Consider the following 6531-nt stretch of genomic DNA (forward strand, 5'->3'; position numbering starts at 1 on the left):
ATTTATGTACCGTAAATCCCCAATTAGTAGCCCGGGCGTTTATTTCGCAAAATGGGGTCGGACCCCAGGCGCTTAAAAGAGACCAGGCGGCTATTGGTAACAGGCTTTTATTTATTTTGGCACTGGCCAGCACTGGGCTATTATTTGGTTATTTTTTCTTTCTCAAACTATATAATAGGGGTAATAATAATAATAATAATAATAATAACTGGAATTTATATAGCGCTTTTCTGAGTACTCAAAGTCGCTTTACAACACTAAGTGTGTGTTTGTGTGTATGTGTGTGCGTGCGTGTAAGTGGCAGGTAAAAACAACAACTTTATTAGGAAAAAAAAAAATAGGATAAAAGATACAAATGAGAGCTAGGAACAATAAAAGAATAAAAACAAGAGTAGGTACAAGGTCAGCTGGGAAAGGCGATGGTAAATAGGTATGTTTTAAGGGAGGTTTTAAAGGTGGGGATGGAGGGGGCGTCTCTGATACGTTTAGGGAGTTCGTTCCAGAGGGTGGGGGCAGCTACAGAGAAGGCCCTGTCACCCCAGGTTCGGCGCTTGGGCTTGGGGACCACGAGGAGGCCAGCCTCACTGGACCTGAGCGAACGGGTCGGGACGTATGGCTCGAGGAGGTCAGAGAGGTAAGGGGGGGCCAGATTGTGCAGTGCTTTGTAGGTGGTGAGGAGTGTTTTGAAGTGGATATGTTGTTTGACAGGGAGCCACTGGAGGTCATGGAGGACTGGTGTGATGTGGTCTCTGGAGCGGGTGCTGGTGAGTAGAAGGGCGGCTGAGTTTTGTACGTACTGGAGTTTATTGAGGGTTTTGGAGGTGATGCCGTAGAGTATACTGTTACAATAGTCCAACCGGGATGAGATGAAGGTGTGAATGAGGGTTTCGGCAGCAGAGAAAGTTAGGGAGGGGCGGAGGCGGGCGATGTTGCGAAGGTGGAAGAATGCAGTTTTGGTTATGTTGTTTACGTGGGGGAGGAATGACAGAGTGGGGTCAAAGATTACTCCTAGGTTGCGGATGTGGGTGGAGGTTTTAACAGAGGTTCCATCGATGATGAGTGAGAAATCCTGGGTGGAGCGGGTGAGAGTGTCGGGGCCGATGATGATAATTTCTGACTTATTGCAGTTGAGTTTTAGAAAGTTCTTTTGCATCCAGGTTTTTATGTCCGTAAGGCAGTTGGTGAGGGTGGAGTGTGTGGCTGGGGTGATGGATGTGGTGGAGAGGTAAAGTTGTGTGTCGTCGGCGTAGCAATGAAACTGGAGACCGTGGTGGCGAAGGATTTGACCGAGGGGTAGGATGTAGATGGTGAAGAGTAAGGCACCGAGCACTGAGCCCTGGGGGACTCCGTGGGTGACTGGAACAGTGGAGGAGGTGCAGTTGTTGATGGAGATGAAGTGATGGCGGTCGGAGAGATAGGACTTCAACCAGGAGAGTGCTGTGCCGGATAAACCGAGGGAGGAGTGGAGGCGTGATATGAGGATGGAATGATGGATTGTGTCAAAGGCTGCACTGAGATCGAGAAGGATGAGGATGGAGAGGGAGGTGTCGGCAGAGCGGAGGATGTCGTTGGTGACCTTGAGTAGAGCAGTTTCGGTACTGTGGTGTGAGCGGAAGCCGGACTGAAAGGTTTCATACAGGTTATTGGAGTGTAGGTGAGATTTGATTTGTGAGGCGACTGCTCGTTCCAGTATTTTTGAGAGGAAGGGGAGGTTTGAGATGGGACGGTAATTGTTGGGGGTGTTGGGGTCCAGACCGGGTTTCTTGAGGATGGGGGTGATGGCAGCCAATTTGAGGGAAGGGGGGACAGAGCCAGTAGACAGGGAGGAGTTAATTATGTTGGTGATCAGTGGTGTGAGCGAGGGGAGGCATGCAATAACAAGGGAGGACGGGATTGGGTCAAGGATGCAGGTGGAAGCTTTCATTCCTGAGGTTATAGAGGATAGGTCGGATGTGGTGATTTCAGAAAAGGCAGTGAGTGGGTGGTTTGAGAGTAAAGGGGGGTCGTATTCGGGGGAAGGGGTGGTGGTGGGGGGGGAGGTGGCCAGTTCAGCATGTATGTTGGCGATTTTTGATTGAAAGAATGAAAGAAATGATTCGCATTTGCTAGTGGTGAATGAGCTGGTGGTGGTGTCCATGGGTTTGAGAAGTTTGTTTATTGTGGTGAAAAGTGTTTTGGGATTATTGCTGCCGGATTGTATGACGGATGAGTAGTGGGCGGTGCGTGCGTTGTTTAGGGCATCTCTGTATTGCTGTTGGTGTGATTTGTAGATGTCGGAGTGGATGGTGAGACCGGTTTTCTTTGCGAGCCGTTCAAGCTGCCGGCCCTTGGCTTTGAGGTGGCGGAGGTGGTCAGTGTACCAGGGGGCAGAGTGAGTGTAGGAGACAGATTTGGTTTTTATGGGGGCGAGCTGGTTGAGGCAGGAGGAGAGTGTGTGGTTCTGGGTGATAGTGTGAGTGGGGATGGTGTCAGTCAGCATAGTGGATAGAGATGAAGGTTGGATGGATTTCATGTTCCGGAATTTTATGGAACGCTGTTGCTTGATGAGGGGGGTGGGGATGTCGATGTCCAGAGTGAGAGCCAGGTGGTCAGAAATGGCGTCGGAGAGGTTGGAGCTGGTGAGGTTGCTAATGGTGATTACGGTGGTGCAAATCAGGTCCAGGGTGTGTCCTTTTTTATGGGTAGGGAAGTCGACATGTTGAGTGATGTTAAAAGAGTTCAGGACGTCCAGTGGCAGTTTTGCAGGAGGAGGAGTCTACGTGGATATTGAAGTCTCCGAGAAGTATTACGGATGGTGATATTGCACAGAGTTGGGTGAGAAATTCAGAGAGATCTGAGAGGAATGCAGGGTTGGGTTTTGCGGGGCGGTAAATGACTGCAGTAACCAGGGGTTTGGGGCCAGGGAGTCTGAATGATTGGTGCTCAAATGAGGAGGGGTTAGAAATGTTGACAGGAGTGGTTTTGAGGTGTTGGCGGTAGATTGTTGCTATACCACCAGCATGACCAGTGCGTGGTGTGTCCATGTAGATGTATCCGGGGGGTGTAGCTTTGTTGAGTAAAATGTATTCTAGTGGTTTTTGCCAAGTTTCGGTAATGCAGAAAAAATCTATGTTATTGTCCGTTATGAACTCACTGAGTGTTGCTCCTTTTTTATTGAGTGAGCGGGTGTTGAAGAGAGCAAATTTGAGAGTTGGGTGAAATTGGATGGGAGGGGGGGCTTTGGTGAGTGGTCGCAGATAGGCAGAGCGCACATGTGGATTGTTGTTGTGATGACGTGTGACGTCAGTGGGGGCGGAGCGGTTGTTTGTCCAGAGTGAAGGAATGCTGTGTTGGTCAGTGCGGGAGTGAATAAACTTTCTACGTGAGCTACGATGGATGTATCTGGGTCGGAGGAATAGACCGTGTTTTTTGATAGCTGCTGTGATGTGGGATGGAGTGGTGATGTTTTTGTTTAGTGCCAGTAGCTGTGGAGCGGAGAATTTGAGTGGCATGCTGCTGGAGGCGATGGATGTTATTGCTAGCCTGGATACACTGGCCGATGGCCGCACACTTGTTGACCAGAGGTGGAGAGACAGGCACAGTGCGATGATCCACAGCATGACGGAGGAGCGAGGAATTTGGTGAAAAAGCGGTGATCCGTAGAACAGCGGGAGGACAGGCAGGCAGCGAACGTGATGTTGTTGTTGTTGCTATCTTTAGCTGCTATAGCTGCCAGGGCAATGGCTGGAGCCTGGATAGCTACGAGCTACTATTACTGCCTGTGCGGAGCCAGCTGTGGGGGTAGCGATACCCGTCAACAGGACTGATCGGGATAGTGGAGGACTGTCCGACCGGGAGATATCTCACACGGAGGCGACGAGGTGATACACCAGCCGGATGGGTTCTGGACTCCTGGTGCACTGGTCCTTGAGACGGCACAACTGATGCAGGCTGCCAGCTAGCCCTAAGGCCGCCAACTAACCAGCACAGTGTGCCGCGATGGCACTGTCAGCAAGGGACTGAGGTTGGTTGGTTGCCGGCTAGCCCTGAAGCCGCCAGCTAACCACCATAGAGAGCCGAACGGAAGGGTCCGGGTGCTGTGGCCCCTGCCAACAGTCTGGTAGCCGGCCAGCCCTGAAGCCGCCAGCTAACCAGAAGCGATCGTAGAGCCAGCGAGGGCTAATCGCGCCAGGATCAGAGGAAAGGTGTCCAGGTGAATCCGACTGGTAGGCTGTTGAAGTCCGGGGGGAGAAGGCTCGCAGCGGCGGTGGAGTAGCCGGGTGGATCTAGTGGAGCCTGCGGGTGAGTAACACAAACTTCTTCAGCTTGCAGCAGGGTGTCAGATAACAGTGTGAGATTAAAAGCTGACTTGGGAAACTTGCACAGGAAGAAAACACTAAAACTAAACTACCTAGAAAAAGTTACATAACACAAGAAGTGGTAAAACTAAGCTATGTTCAAGAACGGAGAAGCGGCGAACAAACGTGACGCCAGCGTCCTCTCAGCGGCCCCTGCGGCGTGCGCGGTGCCGGGGCGGTGAAGCGCGAGCGGGGTAAGGAGACTGAGAAGTAGGAGGCGTGTGCCGACGTGGCGACCTGTCCGGAGATGGTGATGCAACGGGGCGGCGACGGCGTGCTGGTGATGGAGGATTTACATGGCGTGTTGGTGATGGAGGATTTACACGGCGTGCTGGTGATGGAGGATTTACACAGCGTGCTGTTGATGGAGGATTTACGCGGCTAGCTGATGGAGGATTCACACGTCGAGCTGATGGTGAAGGGGAGGAATCCGGCGCGACGGCCGGGCTCTGGGTTCGCGAGACGTGGCTTCGAGCTGAGGAGAAGAGCTCCTCGTCCGAAGCATGAAGAATGATCTCTCGCTCCATTGCAGGTACAGTAAGAGGAAAGATGCTGCTGTTGTAGCAGCAGCGCTGCAGTGCTAGCAGCGTGCTTCACAAGATAGTAAAGTAGAGGGCTAAAGCTGCCTGATTCCTTCCTTACCTTTAAGCGAATGAATATACGAGTCGAGAGAAACAATGAACGAAAATGAGTTTAGTTTAGCAAGCGATAGGTTGAGAACACTATGTGCAGTGTCAGTAGTTCGAGACCACGTTAGTAGTCATGTCTCTCCCCTTCTCCGCAGCCTCCACTGGCTCCCGGTTGCGGCCCGCACTGAATACAAAACACTGAGGCTGACCTTCAAAGCAGCCAAAGGTATGGCTCCTCCATACCTCCAAAACCTGATCAACCCCTACACTCCCACCCGTTCACTTAGATCAGCCAACACAGGGATGCTGACAGAACCCTCGCTAAAAACTCCAGGGCAAAAATCCACTCGTCCGAGACAGTTTGCCCTCCTGGCTCCCAAGTTGTGGAATAAACTCCCTGTCGCACTTAGAACAACGGACTCACTCGCTAGCTTTCGCCGTGGACTGAAGACTCACCTTTTCAGACTCCACCTAAACCCTTAGCACTACAGAAAATCAATGACCATATTGAAGCTAGTTAGCATTAGTTTTTTAGGTTTTTAGAACTTTGATTATATTGTGTTTTTTTTCTAGATAGATATCCATTTGCATTTGTTATATTGCTGTTGATGTACTGACATATTATCTTGTTTATTATTGTGATGTTTTATCTGCTTATTGTAAGTCGCTTTGGATTAAAAGCGTCTGCTAAATGCCTAAACTGTAGGAACGACTAAGTGATAGCTCACGGGTGTATATATATATTTTAAATGTTTTTTATCCCACGGTTTTTGTAACCCATTTTTCACACCCGGTGACTACCTAACCTGTAGTCCTGGTTTCCGCTCTCCCCCTGCCGCGCCAGGACTACTGCATGTTTTTGTGTGAGGGCCTATGCCCAAGGAGACACGGGGAGAACATGCAAACTCACCACAGAAAGGCCCTATCGCCAACCCCACCTAGGGTGTGGGTGCTGATGACGCGGGTGGAGGAACACGCCCCCAGCGCCCACAGCTTCCCCCGGCGGGAATCGAACCCAGGACCTTCGAGCTGTGAGGCGAAGTGCTAACCACTGCACCACCGTGCCCCCTACAGGTGTATTTATTATACCTTTATTAATAATAAGATGTATCCATATGCATACAATGTCTGTTATGCCCATACATGGAGATGGGCATAAAACAACGTACGTTAAATAGTAATGCCAAGCAGGGCCTTGGTGAGTTAGGGCCTTGGTTTGATGCCTGTGGATCTCCATATATGGGCCATTATGGTACCCTAACATTCTCATTTTCGACCTGGAATTTATGACATCAGAAATCTCCATGTATGGACATAAAAGGTTTTTTTTCTTTTTCTGGGAATGACCATATATGGACTTTTATACCCTCAGAAATCTCCTAGCTTGTCTGACTGTCAGTACAGGAAGTGATGTCACGTGACATCCTTTTTATGCCCATATGAGTCATTCTGTACCACATCACTGTGACTCACTGACATCACACTGACATCACTTCCTGTACAGAAGACAGACAGTCAGACAAGCTACGAGGTTTTTCAGGGTATAATGCGACCTTCGGTCACAA

This window comes from Nannobrachium achirus (genome assembly GCF_963921795.1).
Source record: "Nannobrachium achirus genome assembly, chromosome: 24".
Classification (NCBI taxonomy): domain Eukaryota; kingdom Metazoa; phylum Chordata; class Actinopteri; order Myctophiformes; family Myctophidae; genus Nannobrachium; species Nannobrachium achirus.